We start from the raw sequence: 27,663 nt of genomic DNA on the forward strand, positions 1-27,663 counted from the left end.
GGCTCAGAGGTAGAGCGTTCACCTCCGGTGCTTGGGGTCCCTGGTTCTATCCCAGCTCACGCCGTGTGGACTTTGTGGTGGACAAACATCGTGCGCGTTGGTTTTCTCGGGGCTCTCCCGTTTCCTCCCACTTTCTTCATTCCATCATTTTCACTCATCTCTCATCATCACCGTCTCCTTTAGCCTGACCGGACGTAAAACTTACAGATTTCATTTCATTTTCTTGACTAGATACCAAGAGACAGGAAGAAAAATAAGAAACGTATTCGTGCAAGATGTGACGATATCAACAGATAAGAATATTTTGTAACTTTTTATGACATCCATTGCCCTCACGATAAAAAAAGACGTCATTCTTAACAATTTATTCTATTCTCTTATTAGCAGTTTGCCACACTGCTATATTTGTAAAAAAAAAATTGAAGTTTGATCCAACGCCTTTCTAATTCTCAACCACTCCAACGACCGTGTTTTTTTGGTTGCCTACTGTTGTAAAGAAGAGAGAATTGCAGGTGGTAATGCACTTTTGGAGTTGTTCATACAACCACAAAGAAATGGAAATCATGTGCGCCCTCCGTCGATACATGCAGGATACATATAATCATGGTTGTATACTTTGATAAATTTTATCTGATTGTGTATGGATGCTATACAATCCTATTCTTGTGTTCGATCTAGATTTTCTTTCTGATTGGGAAGCAGCACTTAGATTTTTTTTTTTACGAAACAAACGTACAGTACAAAGGTAGTGGTGGGCACAAAAACCAGTTTTTCGGTTTCCGGCTTTTAGGAAAACCGAAACTGGTTTTTGAAAATTTTCACAAAAAAAGTTTTCACCGAAACCGATTGTCGGTTTTCTCCAAAACCCTGTTCGTTTTTTCCCCACCGAAACCGGTTTCTCTTTCTCCGGTTTCGGTAGATTGATTTTACGGCATTGTAACATGCGTCGAGAACACATCAAAACATGTGTAAATTCTCATAAAAGGAACCGCAAACCGAAATTAATGTGCTTAGAAACCAATATGTTTAAAAACAAAACTGTTTTTGTTGTAAACGAATCTGTTTTTGGTGAACTACGTAACTCTACTTAGGCGTGAAACTGGACCGGTTTTGGAGAAAACTGAAATGTCGGTTTTCGGATTTCAGTTTTTCTAGAAACCGGTTTCCGATTTTTATAAAAACCGGTTTTGCCCATCTCTAGTACAAAGATGATGAGTAAGTATGCAACTTCTAGGCTGACCAAGTCCCAACGCAGAGTGATCTCCCTACTGGTCTAGTGATTAATATGTGTGCCTATAATGCTCGTGGTCCTAGGTTCGATTCTCAGTGGACAAACAAAACATTAATTTCACGGGATTCGCTCTTATTAATCATCCGTCTCTTTTAGCCTAAACTTAAAAAAAAAAAAAACACTTGTTACACTTTCGAACGCAATACAGAAAATCTGCACCTCAACACAGATTGCAGTTCTCTTGCCGTGGCAGGAGCAGCGACAGCTGGAATCTACATATTTCCCTTCTAAGTGCACTCGATTTTTCTCTCTGTGCATAAAAAAAATGTGTTGATCTGAAAGTCGAACAGTCCAAAAAGGCAGAAAAGCATTGCCTCGTTTACCTGTCCGTTCATCATCCATTGTCTTATTCGATTGTCAATTAGTGGAGCTCCTTCGTGGCTAAGCGGTTAGCGTAGACCCGGATTCGATTCCCGGCGGGAGCTCGTGTGGTTCGGATTCCACATTAATCAGTAGGTCCCGTCTCATAAAGCCTCGCTACTGAAAGAGACGTTAAACTCAAAATCAACTTAACTCAAATCGATTGTCAATTAGTTCCATCAAAACTTGTGATATTTGTTGCATGATGATCAGAATGTTGCAAATTTCCAACACTTTATTTTTCTATTGTTTACCTCATATGATTTTGGTCTCGTCTCAAATTCGTTAACGAGCCGAAAATAATACGAGTAAATACAGAATTGGAGACGAGACTGGGACATAACTTCTCCAGGCAAGACAGACATATTTTTAGAGACGAGACAGCCTTAAGTCATGACTCCCACGGTGGTTCAGTGGTAGAGCACGTACCTCTGGTGCATGGGGTCCCTGTTTCATCTACGGTCAAGTAAGTTTGTGGTGAACAACATCGTGCTCGCGGGTTTTCTCGGCGTACTCCCGTTTCCTCCCACGTTCTCATTCCACCAATTCTTCCATCATCATTTACTTGCTTTATTATCGTCTCCTGCAGCCTAACGGACATATTCGAGGGACGTTAAACTGAAATTTTTCATTTAATTGTTTTATTTTCCTCTAAGCACTTCTTTTATGTTGCTTCTCTCGTAAGATATCTAATTATATTGGAGGTATGTATTACCTCTTAAACTGCCGGGACGGAGTGTCTTTAGGAGCTCCGAAGAACTTCACCTCTGTAAAAGGGAGTTGCCATACTTGTATAGCATATTATTTTTCTATTTACATGTACTTTTTCTGGTGTTAACATAAAATGAATTACATACAAAGGAGATCTAATGCAAATTATTTGTAATATGCATGTATTTTTTTTTTATGTTCTTCTAACTGAATACATATATAAACTAATACTTTCTCTTGAAGAAATTGGTTTAAATTGAATGAATTATTCTTAAGAAATGGCAGTTCACACACAAATGGACAATACGATAAGAGACTAAAGAAGCTTGACGACATAGTAATTGTAAAACGATAATAACAAAGTGAATTTCGTTTTCAAATTATGGAATTACCGTATGCAAATCCTTCCAAACCATACGATGCAATACTGAAACCGAATCAATTTCCAGGGGCAAAAGAGGGATAAGTTCAGATATGAAACCTGCTCTTCGAACTCTGAATTCATATTAGAAAAAGCAGTGTCTCGTTATCTCTAATAATTATTACTATATAGGAACCAATATTGAAAAAACGAAAGTTGAACTAATTTTGGCTACTTGCGGATTCAGTTGAAGATTAAGAGCTGAGAAAAAAACATTGTAAGAACGCTGAATCTATATACTGCACCTGGTATATCTATATTAAAAACCAATTTCTTGCTATTTCTGACAGTTCTTGGTCTATTGAGATCAAAATTGAAACCGGAAATGGTAGTAGTTCTTTTTTACTACTTCTGGTTGCAATGGAAAGTCGGAGATGTAACATTGCTATTTTTGCGGTACTGAATCCACATCTGAAAATGTCTTCTCGCTACCTATCACCATTTTTCACTATGGTGATCCGTGTTGAAATCGAAAATCTTAGATTTTTAATTACTTCCGGTTTGAACAGAAGGAGATCAATCTCGTTAATCTTGTTAAGCCCGAGGTGAATCTTGTTCTTGAATACTAAATCAATATTTAAAGCTATTTCTTATTATCTCTTACTGTTTTTTTTTTTTTTTTTTTTTTTGGTTTGTAGAGATCAATATTGAAACTGAACATTGTAGAGTATTCCTACCACTTCCGGTTTGAATAGAGGAATAAAGGTAGAAAATAGAATCTATTCTTGGGACGCTTAATCAACTGCGGAAAACCTCTTTTGGCTATCTGTTACCGTTTTTGCTCTATAACAATCAACGTTGAAATCGAAAATGGTTGATTTCTATCACTTCCAGTTTGAAAGAGGGTTAAGGAACGAGATAGAACCTGTGTTTGGAACCCTGAATCGATTGTTAAAAAAAAAATGGGGGCATGGTGGCTTAGTGGTAGAGCGCTTACCTCTGGTACGTGAGACCCCTGGTTCGATCTCCTGCCATGTAAGTGAATGTAGTTTCTTCAAGATATTCTCGTTTCCTCCCACTTTCCCACTCAATTAATTCTTCCAGTATCATTCACTTTAACTCTTTCAGACCCAGGTCATTTTTGGCGTTTTCCTACATTTTCAGTTAGTGACTTATTGCTCAAACACTATTTACTAGATTGATATGGTTAAGTCCTTGTTCTTTAGAAAAGGGATGTGGATATTTTTTTGCTGTATGTTACGTTTCAGTGTTGCCAACGGAAGGGAAATGTAGGGGTGAAAATTTACAAAAATTCCCCTAACGGAATTTCAAGATTTTTTGTAGCTAGCACTACTGTCGCCACATGTGGCAAAGTCATCTAAAAACATTCTTTGTCTGTTGACAAGGTACGACGAAAGCCTGATGTCGCTGGCTCCCATACAAAGAGAGAAAGAAAAATCCTCTCTCAACATACACATGAAATTTTGACACTTTTTACACCTCAGAAGCAAAATAAACAGGTATGCTGGGCTTACAGCTTCCCTAATTGTTCTATGGAAAGTTTTTATGGTGTGTTCTATAGGCGAAAAAGGAGGATTTCAGATATCTGTACGTTTGTTCTAATGTAGCTAACAAGACGGAAAGAATAGAGGGGAAAAGGGAAATTTTCCGAATTTTTCACCTAAAAACGGGAATATTTTTGGCTGGAAATACTGCCACCAGACAGACGCAAACTATCTGAAAATAAATCTTGGTTCCTCACTAATATATCCTACAAGTATAATGGCGATATCTAACAAAGTAAGTATGAATTTTTTTTAAAAAAATATATTCTACCTTAGAAATTCACCATTTTCTTACCATTTACAAAACATGGTTTATTATAAACCCCAACTGTACTTCCCGTAATTATTCTACTGAAACTTTTAGGATGTGTTGTGAAGACAAAGGACGAAGCTCTCAGACAGTGGAACGTTTGTTCGAATGCAGCCAACAAGAAGGAAATAATAAAGACAAAAAGGGAACTTTTCCAAAATTTTCCCCTAAAATAGGAAGATTTCTGAAGCTCTCAACACTACTACCAAACAGACGCATTGATACACCACTAATATATTCTACAAGTATAATGGCGATATTTAACAAACAAAGCTTCTAAGTACAAAAAATAGATTACGGTAAACAGAAAAGTAGGGAAAAACTACAAAAATCAAGGGTTTGAACTTAAATACGAATTTTTCGTGCGCACCCTAATTACCCTATTGTAACGATCTGTATCTGCTTTTGTTCAGTGAGGATCAATGTTCGATTGGTGTAAGTTGACTTGCACTAGGACATATAGGTACGGATTTATAAACAACAATTTCGAAGATTTCAATTTTTGCACATATTTAGGAAAATTTTAATTTCCCTAGTTGGCAACATTGCGCACGTTCCGGTCCAATTGATATTAACAATTAGGCATCCATCTGAAGTATCTACCTGACAAGTCTTAAGGAAATTTCTCTTCAACGAAGGAAGCTCAGGGGTACAAAAAAAGAAAATTCTAAATTCGAAAATTCTCGAATATTTTACTTTGGGCTGAAATTTGAGAAGGAATTTCGACCCTAGAAGAAAAAGAAACTAATATGATACACTATGGTACAACCATATTTGGCCCCCCAAAAAATTATCCCGATATTTTAATTAGTATCCACACAGGAGCAGATTTAAAAAAGTGATACATCCGTGTGCGACCCTTTGGCTACCTTGGTCCGAAAGGGTTAATCATCGTCTCCCTTAGCCTAAAGGGCATAATCGTGGGAAGTTAACTGAAAGAATACATTTCATTCTTCCGATTGTAAGAAACAAACAAACAAAAACGTTTCTTGCTATCTATTATCCTTTTCGTTCTGATATCTGTAGACAGACAGACAAACAGACAGAGATAGTAGTACTAGCATAGCATAGCTTAAAAGTAATAATAATAATAATAATAATAATAATAATAATAATAATAATAATAATAATAATAATAATAATAATAATAATAATAATAGAATTAAGTAATAGTACTACATCTTAGTGTTTGGAACTACGGAAACAAAACCTTAATTTTATAATTTTCACTTTTAAATAAACGAACTGACAAGTATTGTATTTTAATTTCTTAGAAATTCGATATTTGTTTCCTGTCTCGATCAATACATTTTTTTCCCCCGGAAGACAACCAGAGAATTGTCATACTCGTCTGTTCGTTGAAGATAAGAAACGGTGAAAAAAAAGTGCTATTTTCGTACTTTCCCTTTCTTTGTGTCCACTCCGAAGAAAGTAAAAGTATTTCAATATGCGAAGCTGAAATATCTATGGGTGGATACAGAAAATTATATCTGGGTGGGGAACCATTTTTCAACGCTGTAGTTTCGATTCGCATAATATAATTCATGACAATGCTTTATAGATAATTGGTTACATATCTTGTTTTTACGAACAATGAAATACCTTTTTTTTCTTTTTTTTTAAGTGATACAAATGCGAAGGGTGGACATAGGGAGTAATGACAGCTGAGATTGTTTAGTACGATTTTTAGTCTTTGAAATGACTTGTTAATTCTTTCTGTAAGTTGTTGTGTATCTGTTGTCACGTGTATCTATCTGTGTAGGGCAGTGATGTCCGAATGGTGGCCCGCGAGTCTGATCCATGAATAAAAATGAAAAATTTATGATTTGTTCTTTTTTCTCTTTTATTTATTTATTTATTTATTTAGTTAGTTAGTTAGTTAGTTAGTTAGTTAGTTCCATGCATACAGGAAGAATGTAGCTGGCCATCATAATATGCCTTAATCTAGACTTGAATGTTAACTGTAAACAGGGGTGTAGCCAGCAGGTTTGTGTAGAGGGGCCGTCGTTTTTTTTTTGGGGGGGGCAGCTACAATGTACAAAGCCAAAAAAAAAAGTGTTGCTGCTAGTGTTTTTCAGGCCTGGAAGAAAGGAAAATTTTGGTTTTCTTCTGGAAAACTAAAACACTATTTTAGCTTCTTCTTCTTCTTCTTTTCCTCCTCCCCCCTCCTCCTCCTCCTCCTCCTCCTCCTCCTTCTTCTTCTTCTTCTTCTTCTTATTATTATTATTATTATTATTATTATTATTATTATTATTATTATTATTATTATTATCCATAAATTATATTCAAGATAGTTTTTATTACGCTTAATCAAGAACTACTGCCCGGGACCAAACGCTATACTTTGTGCATAACTATAAAGGTAACCAAGAAAGTTCTGTCCCTTTTCGTGGAGGTCTGTGTTCAATTGGACCTCACACCGTGAGTTGAATGCGAGTGGAGATAAGGCGAACGTCGGTTGTTGGTGTGGGTATATCCAACATACTACCTGGTTGTGGCAATTCAGACACACCGTGAACTGCGTAAAGACAGAGGGAACATGGGACTTTGACAGAGCTTCATAGGAGCATGTATGCTGAACGAGTTCAAATGGAGGTCAAACGCCGCTGTAGCGGGACAGAAGATATGCCAGGCCTTTGGTGAGTGTGTCGTGACGATGCGGACATTGCAGCGATGGTTTAACAAGTTTAAGGACGATGACGAAACACCCGAAAACACCACGTGCCAGAAGACCAACACATGTACAAAGAGGAACTGGTACTACAATTCAGTGTGTGGAGAAACCATTCGGCAGCACATCCATCAACTTGTGAAGCACTACAAGTTGTGTTAATGGGTCTCACATAATTTGACTCCGGGCCAGAAGGCAACGCGGCAGTCGCCTGTGTATATTTACTGTTTCGGAGCCATTTCTGTGATTCGGAGCCGTTGACATGTGATAAAAAGTGTATCCTATACGAAGCTCCACGGTGCCGTCATCATTGGTTAGCATCCCATGAAGCGATTTCAAAACAGCCGAAACCAGCACTGTACCAGAATAAGGTCCTTCTGTGTGTTTGGTGCATCGTGCATCGGGAACTGCTACCAGCTGGTCAGAGTATCAATGCAACTGTGTAGTGTCAGCAGTTGAGCTGTGCTCAACAAAAAACTCAAAACTCTGGAGCCATCGCTTCTGAATTGCAAATGGGTCCTCGTTTACGGGACAACGCTAAGTTCCACGTGGCTAGGATGACCCAGGACACCATTTTCTACCTTGGATGGGAAACAATATTGCAACCACTATATTCCCCGGGTATTGCACCGTTCGATTATCACCTGTTCCATTCTTTGAACAATCACCTTAGAGGACGCCAGTTCAAATCCCTAGTAAAAGTCCAAAATGCACCTGATACTTTCTTCGTTTCACGGCCCACCAAGTTCTACCGCGATGGATTCCATGGCCTTCCAGAACGTTTCCAGAAGGTCGTCGATGCTGATGGGGACTTTTTTTGATCTTCCAGGTTAGGTGACATATCAATGTTCGAAGGTGGTGGGTGAAAAAGCAACAAAACTTTTCTTGGTTACCTTTGTATTTAAATTTAAGACCTTGTATACAGAACCTATCTACACAAGATTGATTTTCTTTGAAATTTCACTTAATTTCTTTACGGTTTCCTGACAAAAATATTTATTATTCGTGACCAAAAAAACAATTATTTTATTACACTGAGTAGAAATAAGAGAGAGAGCGAATGAATTCCAAATTGAATAAAAACATTGTTTCTCACCAAATTTTCCATCCTCTATGTCTTTTAAAACACTTGTTAAAGCATATAAAATATACTGTAGTTATAAATCAGTTTAATACCTTTGTTTTATGGCCCGGGTTCGATTCCCGGCGGGAGCTCATGTGGTTCGGATTCCACGTTAATCAGTAGGTCCACGTCTCATATAGCCTCGCTGCTGAAACGGGACGTTAAACTTAAAATCAACTCAACTTTGTTTTATGGCTGTATTTGTAGTATCTTGTTAAAACGTTTGTCTTCAAACTGTCAAATATAAATCGCCGTAAATTATGTAATCTGCTGTCACAAAAAAGTATCCTATTTTTCGATCGGTATAAGGAAGAGATACTATACTATTTTTCGATCGGTATGGAAAAAAACAATATTTCTCCTTACTATTTTACCATAAATTATTAATTGTCAATAAACTTTGTTACTTTTAAATGAATAAAGCGAGATAATTTTATTATGATGTTTAAAAGCTGGTCATTTGGGGGGGCCAGGAAACCATTTGGGGGGGCCGGCCCCGATGCCCCCCCCCCTTGGCTACACCCGTGACTGTAAAAATGTTATCTTTAACCTTCTGATTACCGAATCAAATTCTTCAGATAAAGGCGTTGGTAACGGGCCGATTTCCAGAAAAATATTATTTCATAGCGTTACTTCAGAACGTTTGTACTTCAGGTCCTCATTGGCGTATTGAAACAGGACACACAGAATAAGACAAAGATTCAGAGAATGTACTGGATTATACATTTAGTTTTAATATATTACACAACCTCTGCTGTTTCCAGGATTGTATTTTTGTAAATTCTTCACAGCATTGCCTAGATGAGCCTTTATCCGTAATTTCGGGTAGAGATGTTGTCGTAAAGGAGGGATAATGGAGGAGCGCTTTTGAAATATTTTTGCTAATGAAAACCAGGGTAAACAATTAACAAGTAAACAATTAAAACCAGGGTAATGCCAATCCATTCTGAGATCAAGAAGGCAATGGCCAGTGAAGAAAGCTGAAACAGACGATTGGTCAATCACGATGTCCGAAACAATCCCCCAGCTATTCCCAAACTGGCTGCTATGTCATTATTCGTATAATTTACATTTAATCTGATGACGAGTGAAGGACACTTTTTGTGGGATACTGTGGACAACGTTTTCATTTCGTTGACAAATGACGAATTATGGAACACGAGAATTTGAATTCGGCGTATAACATTTGAGAAAGGAGGCAATCAATTCTTCTTCATTCACTTCTATAGTCTGTTTTATTTTAGACTATTATAAACACAGTAGTTAGGCAGAAGAGACGTACAGTACATCACATTCATACTATATTGCTAGGCTTTCTTCCAGAGAATATTGTCCAAAGGAGCAAAATTAAATTCTGAGGGGGCTGCATTGGGACACTATTTGCCCAAGGACGTGCCCTGTACAAAAGGGGACATGTCATCACAACTTATCTTAGTTCTACGGTGGGAGTGGGAGACCTACCTGGATGAAGCACTGTATGTTGCAGGAACAACTGGATTCGTGTAACAACAGAAAGTAATCGAACCGGTATCAACAGAAACTGCATGTAAGACACGAAGCAAAACATTTTGATGACGCTCTAAAAATTCTTTCGAATACAGTAACCTCAGAGAGAAGAGCAGAAGAAATAAAATTTATTGGCGAGAGCAATTTACCTAGTTGACACTATAGAAATTCATTATGCCCTTTGTTAGAGGAATGTTAAACGATGTGTACTATGCAAGTCACTACGTGTGAAATGAAGCCACAATTGCAGAATTCCGTGGTTTCAGTACCCTACTTCTCAACCTGTTTCTTCTAGTGTTGTCCAAAAGACAAGAAATTTCTCGTCTCGTCTCGATTTTCATCTCAAAAACGAGACGAGAAGTATATTTTCAAATTAGAGACGAGACAAGAAATATTCTCGTCTCGTATTAGGGACGAAAAACGAGACAAGACAAGATTTTTCTTGAGTCTTGTGGGCAACACTAGTTCACCCAAATCTTAGATCTGTTTTAGTGTTACATGGCTCGTAGTATAAAAACTATCAACTGATGAAGTGATTGTAAGAAGATAATGAAGAGCATTTACCAACGCTTAAAGAAATACAAGTCAACACACAATATAATCCAATAATAATTATGGTTTACATGTTATTATATAAGATCCTTTGTAGACTTCTCATGGCGCGGAAGAATTCTGATAACTTCTAGAGAAGTTAAGAAAAATATGAAGGAATATATATATATTACATAAATTTACAAAACGAGATAACAAAATTTTCGAGACAAGACCAGCAATAATTCTTCGAGGATTGAAAAGAGACGAGAGTTTTAAAAATATTACTAAACGAGTCGAGAAATTAACACTAATCTCTTCACTTCAATTCCTTAGTTCCTAGTTTTCCATTGAACCGTTTAATTCACAGTGGAAAGAAACTCTCCACTCTATCCTTTCTGCTCTGCTGGCAATATGACCTCATCTAGTTACGTTAAGGCTACAATCGTCTTCGGCTACAACTCTCAGAGAACACAAAACAATATAACAAGTTGAATTTTCTGTACGTTGATAATTTCATTAGAAAAGAAACCGACATGTTATAAAGATTAAACTAATTAGAAGATCTTTGTGGCTAGCCGCACAAAAGTGAGGCGTGTAAAATATCCGAAAGGAAGTGGAACATTGCTATCCTGGAGGAATTATCGTATGAGGTAATGGGTTCCACTATCCTGAGCACCTCCACTACTGCCACTAGACATGTTCGTCTACATTTACAGCAACAATATCAGTTCCTTTCGTACATTATCCCTTGGAACTAGTAAGATGTAGACAGTTTGTCATATTTTATTTTTCATAACCCGTAGATTATAGAACAGTGTTTATCAACCTTTTCCAACTTCGGACCCATTTCGAAGAAGAGGAAGCGGAAGCTGGTTGCAATACTTTTAAAAATTTCAACTTCAGAAAATTATATAACTCTTGGTTTTCAACATATGGCCACGAAACTTTGTACCTGCAACACAGGATACATTCCACTTGCACAGAAAATTTGAGAACTTCGAAATCTGTGTACTTTTCTAGGAAGTGTAAAATTTCCAGAAACTTAACTTTTGTAGCAACTTGGTCTGTGTGTGGGAAAGTTTCAATATTGGATGGGCGTATTGTCTTTCCTAACACAAGGCAAAAAATCTCTATACTCTTAAAGAATACAACTGCAATTAGGCTTATCGCTCTGGATGTAATATATGGTGCTAGCCCGTATGAAGTAAGGGGTGCCTGCAGGGCCGGCTCGTCCATATAGACAGCCTAGGCGGCTGCCTAGGGCGGAAACATTTAGGGGCGGAATGGCAGACAATTTTTTTTACTTGCGGTTTATCAACATTAGCCAAAACGTACGTGCGCCAGCGCCTTACACATTTAAGAAGAGTATGTTAATGAAAAGTAGGATCGTCCAAGATCAATTACTGCTCACCTATATAGCGCGGGGAGCATCTATTTGGTCATAGTACGTTTCCGTGTTCACACTGTTCATTCTATGACTAAAGAAGATTTCCCGCATTATCTGAATATCCAGACTCCGGATGCTCACAGAAGTGTCACTGACCTAAAGTTTCTACATGAGATAGTCAATAAAAACTTAAGGTCTGGAGCCCTACTTGAAGAATTATCGCTTCACATTCCTACCCGTGTAGCACCAAATACCCATCCCTTCCACCTTTCCCACTTTAGACTATCGATTATTCAAAGGTCCTTCTTTTACAGAGCACCAAATTTATATAATCAGATAACAACTGACGTGGACATTTTTTAAGCTACTCACCTTTTGACACAATAATTACACAAATTCAAAATAACTAAAAATGAATTTTAAAACTTCATCTTTGCTTTGTCTTTTCTAATTATTTTTATTTTGTCCTATTGTTAATACTTGTTTCCTATTGTTAATACTTGTTTCCTGTTTGTTATGTTTTCCTGTGTAAATGGCACTTGTTATGCTGTATCTGAGTATCTGTTGAAATAAATAAATGAAATAAAAAATAGACTCAACAGTCCTAGTGAAAGAGTTTGCAAGTATGAAAGCAAGGAAAGTTTATAACCGTTAAGGTTAATGCTGTTGCTCAATTTATTTCAAACAGTGAGTGAGAGACTTATAGAAATATTAAAATGTACAGTACTATCCCAACATCACCAACTTTATGTTTTTTTTTTACACCGGTGTAAAGAGAACTCATTTATCTGTGATATTTGTTGAATTTATAGGGATGCACGCGAGACGAGACGAGATTAGAAATGTAAAAGTCTCGTCTCGTCTCGCAGCCTCAAATGTTGGTCTCATCTCGCGTCTCGTCTCGTCTCGCAAATGTGAAGTCTCGTCTCGCGTCTCGCACAAAATTTTGAGTCTCATCTCGCGTCTCGCGCGAGACTTTCTCGCATGGTCTCGCAGTCTCGCATATATTCTGGGTCAAAATTTTGCAATGTGTTATTCTATGGCTGTTAATGAATGATGATGTGATATTCTGTCCGAAGGCAGGTATTTGACCTAAAAGTCCTTGGCAAGGTGAATCCATGGTGGTTTGCCATTGCTTTCCATGGGATGAATGTTCATAACATCCTAAGGAGACGGAACCTAGAGTTCAACATGGTATCCGAACTTGTGTTCCCTCCGCTCCAAATTAAAACAAAAGTTGTGCTGGACCATTAATTTTCGTCAAATTAATAGCATAATTTACAGCAAAACCAGCATAAATTGTTGCTGGATCCAACATTGTTCTCCAGCTTAGAGGTCTCCAGCAATATTTGGCTCTTCTAAAATATCGTCGCCACTATCAACATTTACACGTTTTGGTCGTTTCCTTGAAGGGTGATTTTCTATTATAAAGATGTTTTTATACCACCAGCGCTTGTAGACAACAAAAGAACTTCTCAGAACACAATACGACCCAATTCTTTCGGTTCGTTCGCGCTTGTAGCAATATTGCATTATCGCATTTTATCAACTTTCGCTTTCAACTTATATAGTGTTGCCAGATCTAGAAAATAAAATTACTGACAGATAATTCTATACTGACAGATAAATTACTGACAGAAGGGCCATTCCTACCATCTCCCACCAAACCTATAGGGCCATCCTACCAAACCAGTGTTTGAATCAAACTTCCGAACTAGAGGGGGATGTTTTTGATAAATATATAGAAAGAAAATACTTATTCTATGTAAAAATATCATGTTATTTCTGCGAGCCGGGCCGGGGATAAACTTTGACGAGACGGGATTTCCCCGCCATCCCCCAACATTAATCGCTAGTAGTAATGTGAAAAAGACAGAAACAACAGAAATATCACATTTCGCAGCAATAGGGAATCTTATTCGCTTTTCAGACCAAAAACGTTCATGTATTCGTGCGCGCTCGCGTTTATGTTTGTGTCGCAAAATAAAGTCCTAAATCGATGCTGTAATAAATTTCCAATTTACAAAGCTTTTCATTTTTAGAAACTAAAGAAGGCTTTAATTCTGAAAATCAACCTTGAATAATAATAAATCTCATAAAATGTCTATTGCCCCAATCACTTTTTTGTTCCAGGAGGCATTAACGCTCAACTTAGAAATCTCAATAAATATAAAATCACTAAATATACAATTAAATGTAATTCATAAATGTTGCGAGACTGCGAGAAGTCTCGCGAGACTTCTCGTGCGAGACTTAACCGAGTCTCGCCTAGCGTCTCGTCTCGCATGGTTTAGTCTCGTCTCGCGTCTCGCATAAAATTTTCAGTCTCGTCTCGCGTCTCGCGTGCATCCCTATGAATTTATATAAAGCTATTTCAATCAAAATTATATGTAAGTAAAAACTTTGTATTACTAGTTTAGACTAGTTAATAACGTATAATTTGTTCAAAATACAAAGCTGTTTATAGCATACCTCTTAACTTTTTATTTCCTTGAACAGGCAAAAATTAAAGTTTTGGATACACTGCAGTCACTAATCACGTTTTCTATGGAATCTTTTTAAAAAGAATTTCAACCATCTTTTGTTTTACATTTACAATGGACATCGACATAGTTTACATTACAATAAAACTTTAATTTTCCGTTGCCCTGTGGTTATATTAGTAAAATTTCATTCCAAATGCCACAGCAATAAAAAGGTTTTAAAAATTGACTTATAGCTTACTTATTAATATCATGGAGAGAAGTATTGTGAGTAAGTTTTGTGTGGTGAATATATCAGGGGTGGCAAGGCTTCATTTTGGTTTGTTTTTGGGGAAGAAGGAGATTATGGGGGCGCAGACACGTTTTTTGCCTAGGGTATAAAATATCCTAGAGCCGCCCCTGGGTGCCTTATGTGTTCCCGTATGTATATCCAAATATAGTAAAGGAGTGTGCAAATAAAAGAAACACTTTGTTTAATCGGAGAAACAATGATGACAGACATAAAACGCATCTTCTTCTTTTGCACATTTCTTAAAATGTGCCCATCCGTCACACTCCATACACTGTATTCACTCGCTTCTATTATCTCCATATGCCTTGAGACATGCTAAATATAACTACTCATCACAATCCAATTAACTATCAGTGCCCTCATGATTGGGGAATTTCTGTCCTTTTTCTCTTCTGAAAACTTTCCTACTCCTCTTCTGTATTTGCCCACTGGTTTCTTCAATTTTTTTTTCTATTTAACTTCTACCTACTGTGGAGGTAGTTCTATGAGAGAACTCCCACTGAAGTAAGGTGATGGTATGACGAGGGAATGAGTAACTATTTACATTATTATCAGGTGATAATTTATTCGCTTTTCGAGAATGCAAATTCCCTACTGAAGTCAAAAGGTGACTTCCTTCTGGAGCCGCCACTACCACACTTAGTACCTTTATTGAGCATGAGAAACAAAACTAATATGAAATATCTCAGGGATTTGACAAAATATCTCAGGGATTTATTTATGTTACCTTCAGTTATGGTCACAGATGCTACTTGTAAAGGAGTAGGCATGAATTTCAAACCGTTTAAAAGAAGAAAAAAAACTAAAATTAAATTCTGTATATTTTCAAGATGAACAGGTGGCACCCTGTTAGAGACTCCTTTACACTCATAACTGAAGAATTCAATGCTTCTATGGGGCGATACCTTCCCAAGCCCCAACTGAGAAGATTGTCAGAATACTAGAGTAGTTTTCTGGAATATTTCCTTAACTCTCCATCCTGTAAGAAAGACATATGAAAATTGGCACTTTGGGCACTTACCACACAGGAAAAAGGAAACCCTCTGGATACAAGTAGGTGGTACAATTTTATTTCCTAGATAATCGAGGTTATTCCCACATGAATCCTGAATAAACACATTTCACAAGACACTAAAATGGTAAGACACTAGAATATTGCACCACTAAAACACTAATTGAATATTATATCTTTCACACCCTTTGTAAAGCACGATATTTAAGAATTTTGTAATTTCGAACTGATAATCAGATAAAATGAAAATACATATATATATATATATATATATATATATATATATATATATATATATATATATATATATATATATATATATATATATATGTATGTATGTATATATGTATGTATGTACTAAAAGAATTCACCAATTAGAACATTTCTACCAGAATAGAATATGAATATATTCTCTCATTCTTTGACAGTTTATTTGTCTCTTTCTTTCTTTTAGAATGAAGATAAACAAACTAAAAAAAATCATATAACGATGCACAGTTCCAGTTTAGATTAAATTAATATTCCACTTCCATTGATAGTCTCTGTACCCACCAATGGAGATCGGACAGTTTATGGACTATTTACACACAGCCGAACTGATCATAGGTAATTTCCTTGTAGCTAAACGCTGAATGAAATACCGGTACTTTCCTACAGGAAGGCACTGGCACTACTAAACCATACTAAAGCTTAGTCCATGGAAATGCGGGCAGTTCTTGGTTTTCACCCAAAAGGGTGACAACGTGAGTGCTCAAATAGGCACTGTATTGCTAAACAGCACAAATACAAATTTTCTTTAATCTGTCTCCTTCATAGCAAAGTCCAGGAGAGTCCGGTCCATAGGCGCGGACAGGCACCTAGCTATTTCAAAATACAAGATCTTCAACTCCTGAAGACCAAACGTTGGTGCATTGTACAGTATGAAAATTGATTCAAAATACGTCACACTTCAATTTTAATGTACCAGTGGCCATTATAGCCCACAGTTTTTTATGAAGAACGATAATAGCACTTTTCACTTCGTGAACTGTTTGTGTGTGCGTACATGGAGAATGTTGTATAACTGTTTTAATTTTTATATAAAACAACACATGATGGTAATTCTTGCTTAACTTAAATTAACTGAGTATAGTATTAACACACTCGTATCGCGTTATAGAACTTGTGTTCTATAAGAATCTACGGAAGTCCTCGCAGCTCGGTCGGGCTGACGCTTCCGGGTTTCAAAAACAACTAACTCAATGTTTTCCTCTTTTTCCCAACATAGTTCTGGTACTTGAAGAAAAGAAAGAGACTCGCTCTTTTCAGAATTGTTTTCCGAACTGTCAGTAGCCGGAGGCAAAAACCTGGGTGGTCTCTCCAGACACAAGGGCCAAGACCGGCAAAACTGCACAAAAATTCCAAAACACATTTGATATGTGCTGCCCTCACTGCAACTAGCGGCAGGTCTGAAAGTTCTTGGACTAACAGGTGTCCATTGCAGCAACAAAGGTAAACAAATAAATATTTCATTAATACACACTATATACAAGATAGTACACCATCGTACATCATACATAATGGTATAATAGGTAAAATAGAATATAAGTACATGTATATTTACTCATGACACTAAATAGTTATTGTTAAGGGATTCATTTTTCCATGGCGTTGCCCTTTCTCGTCTGCAATTTCCGTCTGCCATTTCTCCAAGGACTAGAAAGAAGGAGAAGCTGCGATGCAAACAAAATTTTGAAATAAACCAAAGATCTAAATGTCTTTGACGAAAGGAATCACGATTAAAATTCAAAATATGAATTATGACGTACTTTCCAAGAACATGTGAGCGTAATACGATAGTATTAGTAAAATATATATGAAAATAGTCAAAATAAAGTACACAATTTCAAACAAGCAATGCATCTCGGGAAAAGTAGAGAATAGTTCGCTGACTTACAGCCCAACGACGGTTGAAACCCACGCTCTACGCAAGAGAGGCGAGACATTCTTTTGAAAGGTGCCAAAAGCACACGTATAGAAATCCAAAATACAGCGTATCGTTGCTAAAATTTTTATGATTTTTGAAACAAAGAGTACAGTGCGTTTTGTAATCAATGCTTCCAACTAGGGTTTCTTTTCAGAGGAAGTTCCTGCATGCTTCCTATACCATATTCTCTTCCTATTCATGGTTACCCTAGACATTTCTTCTTACACATAGTAGCAAACACTTTAATGCAGACTTCCAGGACAGAACGCTGTCGCCAAGAAAAAAAAAATTCGCTGTACTTGCTCTCGCTGAATCAAGAACTCCAAGTCTACGTTATACGAAGTAAACGATATTATATTTTTTATGTATCTTGTGTGCAGAATATTCCAATAAAGTCATACATTAAGCTATTTACATACTACTTCTCAGTAATGAGATGCAGGTGATAGCGATAATCCCATAAATAAACCTAACATAAATGCACATATAAAAGAACAAGATAAATATCATAGGAGTATTAATACTACCGTATTTCGCTCTGTGGTGTTTATCAAATATAATATGTTACATATTACACAATATTTAAAATGAAGCTAATTATGGAGCAATTAATTAAATCACAAAATTAGCCTATCAATAGGTAAATGTGCACTCATCTGCATTTTGATATGCAGATGAAGCAGAGGGCACTCGGCTTCACACACTACTCTGAATCATCCGCTCTAGACAATCATGATTAAAATATTAGACCTACAATATATGGCCTACTGATAATAATAATAATAATAATAATAATAATAATAATAATAATAATAATAATATTTAATAATAATAATAATAATAATAATAATAATAGTGGGCACTTTGTTGGTCCTCATCTGCCAATCCACCTCTAGGAAATCAGACATCAAGGAACTGCCTAACCATGGTCCCGTGATAAGATGGTGCACCATCATGTTGAAAAAATGTAAGAAAGACCCATCCGTCACACACGCTGAAGGTAAGATACAATTGCGTAACAAGTGCAGGTAGGTATCTGCATTCAATGTTTCCTCAATGAAAAATGGACCTATGATATGGTTATCCCATATTCCACACCACACCATGACTTTTTCTGCCCCAACCATGTTTCCAGGATTTACCCAATGTGGGTTCTCCGAGGTCCAATAACGCATGTTTTGTCGGTTTACCTCACACAAAAAAATCCTCATCGCTATGCGAAATGTTTCTTGCGAAGTCAGGGTCATGTTCACGTTAATCGACACACCACTCACAAAACTGCATGCTCCTGTCAGGATCATCCTCACAAATTGTTATTGCATTTGCTGCATCTTGTAGGGTTGCCATTTTTGCCTGCTAGTGATGATCCTTTTTTCCTTCCGCAGCGGATAATATCATTTTCTTCGTCATTTACACCTGCAACAAAAGAGATATATCAGTTATCACAATTTCCATACATTATCATAAGTCATCATTTATTCAACAGTAACTTTATAGAGATTAAAAATATTTAAAAACTGACTTCGTATCATGATTTTTGATGACATTCTAGCCTAAAATTATGTGCCACATACATACCTTTCTATTTAAAAAATGACATCGATCCGATATGGCAGGTACCAAGATAGCCGCCACCATAGTCAAGTTCCCCTTACCTATACAGTATTACTATATCGTCAAATCATACCAATTTCTGAACTACACGCCTCTATCACGGTGTTAAGGGACTTTTGGGACACCATGTATGTGTTTCAGTAATAACACCATAGTCAACGACAGCACTTGTACACTCGAAGAAATAGATATGTTCCATATCAAAATACGTTTGACAACATTACATGGCGCCCAAGGATAAGGGCTTCAGAGGATACTACAAAATACGTGACTTATTGGTTTTAGCTTTATGTATTTGCCTGCCAGTTAGACTATATTAACGAGCTGTGTGTGTCTTTTGTGTCCCTTCCTTTCTGCCCTACCTGTGTTTGAGAAAATATCCTTGTTTGTTTTCCATGTTTTACATTGGATTTGTCGTATCGCATTATCAAGAACAATCTCTCCAAATGATCATAATGGGAAGTGCGTATATCTAGTTAACAGTTGATATGAAGTAATAAAGTTGCTCTTGTATGACTGGAGATGGACTAGAGAAATGCTCTTGTATGCGCCTGCTTTAGGGGCGCAAAATATTATCCGCTGTTACCCGCTTAGCTAGTTTGAAAAAACAATAAACTGAGAGCAGATTGTTGGTCTAATATGTTGATACCAAAATACTTATACATCTTATTTCATTGAAATAACAAAGAGTTGTATTTCCCTCAAAGGGGGGCGCGATTCCTTCTAGATCTGTCACTGGGCACGAAAAGTTTATATCTCTTCACTTATCAGAGGGGCGCAAAATATTTCCCACTGTAACGCTTGGGGATACTCAGCGACGGATCTAGAAGCTCTCCACTATGAGGCCCAGCCAGAACCCAAACTATGATAGATATCATGAGTTTATTATAAATTTCCAAAAATATATAAATAATAACTTAAATTACTTTTGTCACTCAAGAAACTGTAGGGGGCCTTGGTCCCCTGGACTCAGGTTGGATCCGCCACTGGGGATACTAGCTAATTTGTACTAACGATAGACAGAGCAGATTGTTGGTCTAATATATTGACTCAAATAAACTTGTCATCTTATCGAATTGAAATAACAAAAAGGGTGCAGTTTTACTATATTGGTCCACAGATTGTAAAATGTACGGAAAAATTTTGGGGGACTCTTTAATTTGCCCATTTTATGTCAAGAACAAAATCCAATGAACTCCTCCTAACTTACTAATTAACTAACTCTATGGCCTATGGAACCCGGAGGTTCAACGCCGCGTTCACAAAAGCTCTCCACTGACTTCTATCCTTAGCTAACTGCATCCAAGTTTCTACTTTGTATTCCAATCTCTGCGAGATTCATCTTAATATTACCATCTGCTCCTAGGTCTTCTAATGGTCGTTTTCCGATTGGTCTTCCAGTCAAGACTTTGAAAGCGTTTCTACTTTCTTCCATTCTAGCTACATGGCCTGCCCACCTAAGCCTCCTAGACTTGACGACCCTAACAATGTTGGGTAAACCGTATAAATTATGTAGTTCTTCGTTATGAAGTTTCCGCCATTCCCCATTCCCGTTCCTCTTGGGTCCGAATATTCGTCTCAGGATTTTGTTCTCAAATACTTTCAGTCTATGTTCTTCCCTCAGTGTAAACGACCATGTTTCGTAACCATACAGAAGCACAGGCATGATTATCGATTTATATATTTTAAGCTTCAAATTCCTCGACAGAATTCGCGACGACAAGAGATTTTGAACCGAATAGTAACACGAACTCCCTGCTTTTAATCGACATTTAATTTCTTCGTGGATATGATTTTCGTCTGTTAATATTGATCCTAGATATTTGAAACTATTCACTTTATCAAAAGTATCATTTAATATTTTAACGCATCTATAATTTGCTGTATTACGGTCCCAGCGCACTTCCATGTATTTAGTTTTCTCTGCATTTACTTCTAAACCCATGTCCCTGCAAGCGTTTAATACGATCTCCGCATTTCTTTCTAGTATTCTCCTATCATCGCCTATTAAATTTACATCATCAGCATATGCCATAACCTGGTGAATACCGTTCAACTAGACCCTGGTTGCTATCTTTGATTTTCCTTATAGCGTATTCCAGAGCAAAGTTAAATAAGGCTTCTAACCCGTTCCTACTCCTACCCCTACCCCTACGCCTACTCCTACTCCTATTACTACTCATACTATGGATCCGTATAGTAAAACCGCACGACATAAAGTTATACTTTCCTTCTAGTATTTTGACTCAAATATCCTTGAGTTATCTCATCTAATTGAAAGGGGTGTTGCGCCCCTTTTTGAATTCACCACTGTGTGGCGCCCAGGGGTGTAGCCAGCAGATTTGTGTAGGATGGGCCCGTCGTTTTTGACGGGGGGGGGGCGCTACAATGTACAAAGCCAAAAAAATGTTGCTGCTAGTGTTTTTGAGGCCTGAAAGAAAGGAAAATTTTGGTTTCCTTCTAGAAAACTAAAAACACTATTTTAGCTTATTATTATTATTATTATTATTATTATTATTATTATTATTATTATTATTATTATTATTATTATTATTATTATTATTATTATCCATAAATGATATTCAACATAGTTTTTATTATGCTTAATCAAGAACTACTGCCCGGGACTAAACGCTTTACTTTTGTGCATAACTATAAAGGTAACCAAGAAAATACTGTCCCTTTTTGTGGAGGTCTGTGTTCAATTGGACCTCACACCGTGAGTTGAATGCGAGTGGTGATAAGGCGAATGTCAGTTGTTGGTGTGGGTATATCCAACATACTATCTGGTTGTGACAATTCAGATACACCGTGAACTGCGTAAAGACAGAGGGAACATGGGACATCCACAGAGCGTCATAAGAGCATGTATGCTGAACGAGTTCAAATGGAGGTCAAACGCCGCTGTAGCGGGACAGAAGATATGCCAGGCCTTTGGTGAGTGTGTCGTGACGACGCGGACTGTGCAGCGATGGTTTAGCAAGTTTAAGGACGATGACGAAACACCCGAAAACACCACGTGCCAGAAAACCAACACATGTACAAAGAGGAACTGGGACTACAATTCAGTGTGTGGAGAAACCATTCGGCAGCACACCCATCAACTTGGGAAGTACTACAAGTTGTGTCGTGGGTCTCACATGTTTTGACTCCGGGCCAGAAGGCAATGCGGCAGTCGCCTGTGTTTATTTACTGTTTCGGAGCCATTTCTGGACAGGACGTTGACATGTGATAAAAAGTAGGTCCTATACGAAGCTCCAAGCGCCGTCATCATTGGTTAGCATCCCATGAACAGATTTCAAAACAGCCGAAATCAGCACTGTACCAGAAGAAGGTCCTTCTCTGTGTTTGGTGCATCGTGCATCGGGAACTGCTACCAGCTGGTCAGAGTATCAATGCAACTGTGTAGTGTCAGCAGTTGAGCTGTGCTCAACAAAAACTCAAAACTCTGGAGCCATCACTTCTGAATTGCAAATGGGTCCTCGTTTACGGGACAACGCTAAGTCCCACGTGGCTAGTATGACTCAGGACACCATTCTCCGCCTTGGATGGGAAACAATATTGCAACCAATATGTTCCCCGGGTATTGCACCGTCCGATTATCACCTGTTCCATTCTTTGGACAATCACCTTAGAGGACGCCAGTTCAAATCCCTAGTAAAAGTCCAAAATGCACCTGATACCTTCTTCGTTTCACGGCCCACCAAGTTCTACCGCGATGGATTCCATGGTCTTCCAGAACGTTTTCAGAAGGTCGTCGATGCTGATGGGGACTATTTTTGATCTTCCAGGTTAGGTGACATATCGATGTTCGAAGGTGGTGGGTGAAAAAGCAACAAAACTTCTCTTGGTTACCTTTACATTTAAATTTAAGACCTTGTATACAGAACCTATCTACACAAGATTGATTTTCTTTGAAATTTCACTTAATTTCTTTACGGTTTCCTGACAAAAATATTTATTTATTATTCGTGACTAAAAAAAAACATAATTATTTTATTACACTGAGTAGAAATAAAAGAGAGAACGAATGAAATCCTAATTAAATAAAAATATTGTTTCTCACCAAATTTTCCATCCTCTATGTCTTTTAAAATACTTGTTAAAGCATATAAAAATATACTGTACTTACAAATCAGTTTAGTACCTTTGTTTTATGGCTGTATTTGTAGTACCTTGTTAAGACATTTGTCTTCAAACTGTCAAATATAAATCGCAGTAAATTGTGTAATCTGCTGTCACAAAAAAGTATCCTATTTTTCTATCGGTATAAGAAAGAGATAGCTAGCCTACTATACTATTTTTCGATCGGTATGGAAAAACAATATTTCTCCATACTATTTTATCGTAAATTATTAATTGTCAATAAACTTTGTTACTTTTAAATGAATGAAGCGAGATAATTTTACTATGATGTTTTAAAAGCTGGTCATTTGGGGGGGGGGGCTAGGAAACCATTTGGGGGGGCCTGGCCCCGAAGGGCTCCCCTTGGCTACACCCCTGGTGGCGCCTGAGGTTTATTGACCATCATCCTGTTGATGCATCCCCCCCCACACACACACACTTAAATATTCTGGATCTGCAAGTGTTTTGCTCCCTTCAATGTTTCAACGCCTTTGTTTTATACTAAAAAGCTTCTTGCACAAACTACCGTAGGCCCTATACAGTAAATGAATGGTAAACATATCAAGCCATGACAGTGAGTTGAAGCGTAAAGCAACCGGCATTTAAGTACAGAATTGATAATTCAAATAGTTTAGTAAGTTATATATCGATAAAAAACGGAACAACAATTTCTAAATTCGTAAGTGCAGAATCAATGAACTTCGTATGTCATGATCACCAAATAAACAATTCTCAAATAATCCTGCTATTACTGTGAATCGTGCTGTGACCCTTCCTTCGGTGACGTAGCAGAACTTTCAACTACAAAGTATCATTAAATAGTGACTAATATAGTATCTCTGAAACCTGAATTTGAACTATTTTTATATATTGATAAGTAATTTAGAGAAAATTAGAGTTATAGAGCATATTTGAAAGCACGCCGTTTAATCTCGTAATGGCGTTGAAGTGGCATGCGTTCTAAGAGGCCGTTCTTCCCCGAGCTGTGGTGTCCGAGTGGTTAAGGAGTTGGACTTGAAATCCAATGGGTTCTACCCGCACAGGTTCGAATCCTGTCCACAGCGGAAAACTTTTTTTTAACATTACATTTGAGCCTTTCACAGTTACTTCTCGTGAAAAACAATTATGATAAACATGTTTGTAGTGCAAGTCAATGCAAATTATAAGAAAAACAACTGTAATTTGGCCCGTCAATCAATGTTAATACGAATACTGTTATGCCGGTGCCGTAGGCTTACATGTGCTTTCTCATGAAGCAATTAGTCATTTTACATTAAATCGAGTACTTGATTCATGTTTCACAGTTTGCCTATAGAATTGTCACATTTCTCCATTGTAAATACAGGATGCACGTTGTAAAAGAAAAAGAAAAAATAAAGAAAGAAAGAAAGAAAGAAAGAAATAGTAATAAATAAATAAATAAATAAATAAATAAAACATCTCTAAATACGATGCAATTCATTACAGATACCGATATATTAATCTTACTATACCATAGTTACACAGTATAAAAACCTTGCGGATTGATATCACGTATGAAATTATAGCTCTTATTCAATGCTGGAAGTGTTTTTCAATGTGAAGTCATAGTCTTAAAAAAAAAAAAAAAAAAAGCTACGAAACAGCACTCCCTGCTGGTTTAATGTAGTGGCTAGGTCGCGCGCATCAGCTGCATGTGGTCCCAGGTTTTACTTCCGGTAGAAGAGTCTTGAAATTTGAACGCATTACGGCGGTTCCGACTCCATGCTAAATTGTACAGTCAGTGACAAAAGTTCTTTCCATTTGATGAAATTAGTTTCGTAAATAACTTGAAAATGGAATGACAATTTGAGTACATTTTTCAGTAAATTAAAAAGAATGTAATTTTCTGTACGTTACCACCACGTTATTCCCAAAATACTAGCCATACCACCGTTATTCCCAAATAAACTTTACCAAAAGGAAATAACTTTTGTCGCTGACTGTACGTCTACGTGTCGTATAGACTCAGTGCTTAAAGCCAGGCTAAACTATATCCAATTCAATCAATTGAATGGTAGAAGCTTCTGAGGACAATGCTTCGCTCTTTCTCAAATGTAGACTTCAGACTTCGAGATAGAGATCGCTTAAAATAAAAAGATAATCAAAGAATGTAATTGTGCATTTCTTTTACGAAGTCGAACATAGTGAGAATACTCTTTTAGGCAGATTTATAAAATTTGAACTGCCGATATCTATAAGCAAATACAGGACAAATGTACGTTCTGTACAACCTTTATGCAGGATGGAAAAATACAGAGTAAAATACTGGACAATCATGTATATGTAGGACTTCTAATAACCCTAAGTTTGCCACATAAAACTATTACAAATAGATGCAAATTTGCAAAGCAAAATATGATGCATTTGTAATCATCATGTATTACCGAAGTGAAGTATTTTTATGACTAAGAAAAAAAAAAGAATCATTGTCATTCCTTCACGATAGAACGGCAGAGATGGCGTAGGCCAATGAAAACTTGACTCAGGACCCACGATTCACCGTGACCCACGATGACTCACTACCCACCATGAACCACTGTGACCCACTCCGGCCTACCAAAACCCGTCCTCATCAACTCTGCCCCATGATTCACGCCCTCCTCTCCATTGACTAAAGAGTTTACACTTGTAATAAAACAAGGCTGTAAAATTTAAATAGGAGTTTCCACGGTCAATCGCCCAAGCACCGCTCTGTTATAATACTGGTGGAACTGACGTTTACGATATAAAATGAAAAAGTCTTTGTTATGGGCCATATTACTATGAATTTCAATTTAATTATCATATATAATTATTTTCTTGTTGAATTACAGATACTTTTCAGTGGAAAATAGGATGAAATTTGAAAGTCTCAAATCAAGGTAAATTAGACCTACTTAAAGGAAAAATGTGTAAAATTTTCCATATAATTAAGCATAGTACAAACTTAAAATTTCCATATAATTAAGCTTACAGTACAAATTTGATGTCTATTTTCCTCACTACTTTATAGTTTAATTGCTTTGTGCTCTGAACGTTCTATATAATGAAACTAACCTTCAGTAATTATCATAATTTAAAAAAATGCGAAGTAAAGTAGTTTTTGTTTCTTAATTAGCAATTGTTTCTAAACTAATGTCGATCGTTTTCGATTATTTTTACAAATCAACTCATTACTGACTTCCCATATATAGAAAAGTCACCCCTCATAAAAGATAATTTTTAAAAATGCAAGGACACGTTCTGTTTATTTTTAGTAAAGAATTAATATACTGAATTTCAACTCCGTAAGTTGATCGGCTTGCGAGATACTCAACTTTTCGCAAAAATTCGGACCCCTCACTCCCCCCTTAGTATATTATTATAATGAAAGCGATACGATAACATCCCAGTTGGGATTAGGGCCTAACTATATAGCAAAAGTCATTTCATTTGACTTTGCAATTTCGCCGTGGTAACCAGGCACAGGACACATACTGTAGTTATGGTCAATTTTTGATATAGTGATTCATATATTACAGGTGATTTAAAAATATTTTTTTCCAGTACTTAGCTCCTTTAAAAACTCACAGACTGTATCTAGAAAGATATTGCTATTATTACAATTACAAATATCAATATCCAGAAGTGCTTGAAGTTCTTTTTTCACTTACTATAGATATACTCCATCTATTAAGCAAGGTAAGTAAACAGAAACAAATGTAAAAAGAAGAAAAATGGAGGCCTTGAAAGTAAAATGTAGACAAATTCACTAGTGTTCAGGAGATGCTGTCTACAATGCACTGAGCAGAGTGGGTCGGGGGTAAGTCAGAGTGGATCAGTGGATCCGAGTGGGTCACGGTGGGTGGTGGGTCACAGTGGGTCATGTCCTGTTGATCCACGACCTACTCACAAATCTTGACCCACCGACCCACTCCATCTCTGCAGAACGGTTTTTTCGACCTCTTTCTCATATAGTTGAAGTTGAGTAGTAAATCTCCTTTAAAGAACCTGAAGACATCCTTAATCACCTCTTACATATTTACTGAATAACACAAATCAATTCCCTAAAGACTACAAACCATACTGGTTGCGAAGGTCGTAGAATTGACGCAAAAGAGATAAGCATTCGCAGTTCGGCATTTCATAGCACCTGGAAATAAAACACCTCAATGGTTTCCGAAATGCAAGACCTCGAGCTTACTTTTCGGAAACTAGATCACTAGCACGGGACATCAGCAATACTCTTTATTTTCTGTTGATTCATAGGTGTTTCAAACTGCTAAAAGCTTTTCATACGAAGGTTGTTACAAAAGTTCTAAGCCTACCTATGAACAGAGCAGCAAAGAGTTTATGGGTGGCGTCACTTTTCA

General features: G+C 37.0%; 1 non-coding gene across 1 annotated transcript; it reads left to right on the top strand.

Moving 5' to 3' along the window:
- Positions 1 to 24,293: 24,293 nt before the first annotated feature.
- On the top strand, positions 24,294 to 24,375 carry TRNAS-UGA (transfer RNA serine (anticodon UGA)). Its single transcript has one exon. It is a non-coding gene; the product is annotated as a tRNA-Ser (tRNA).
- The last annotated feature ends 3,288 nt before the right edge of the window (positions 24,376 to 27,663 follow it).

Source organism: Thermobia domestica, chromosome 9 (genome assembly GCF_964235325.1).
Source record: "Thermobia domestica chromosome 9, izTheDome1.hap1.1, whole genome shotgun sequence".
NCBI classification, from domain to species: Eukaryota; Metazoa; Arthropoda; class Insecta; order Zygentoma; family Lepismatidae; genus Thermobia; species Thermobia domestica.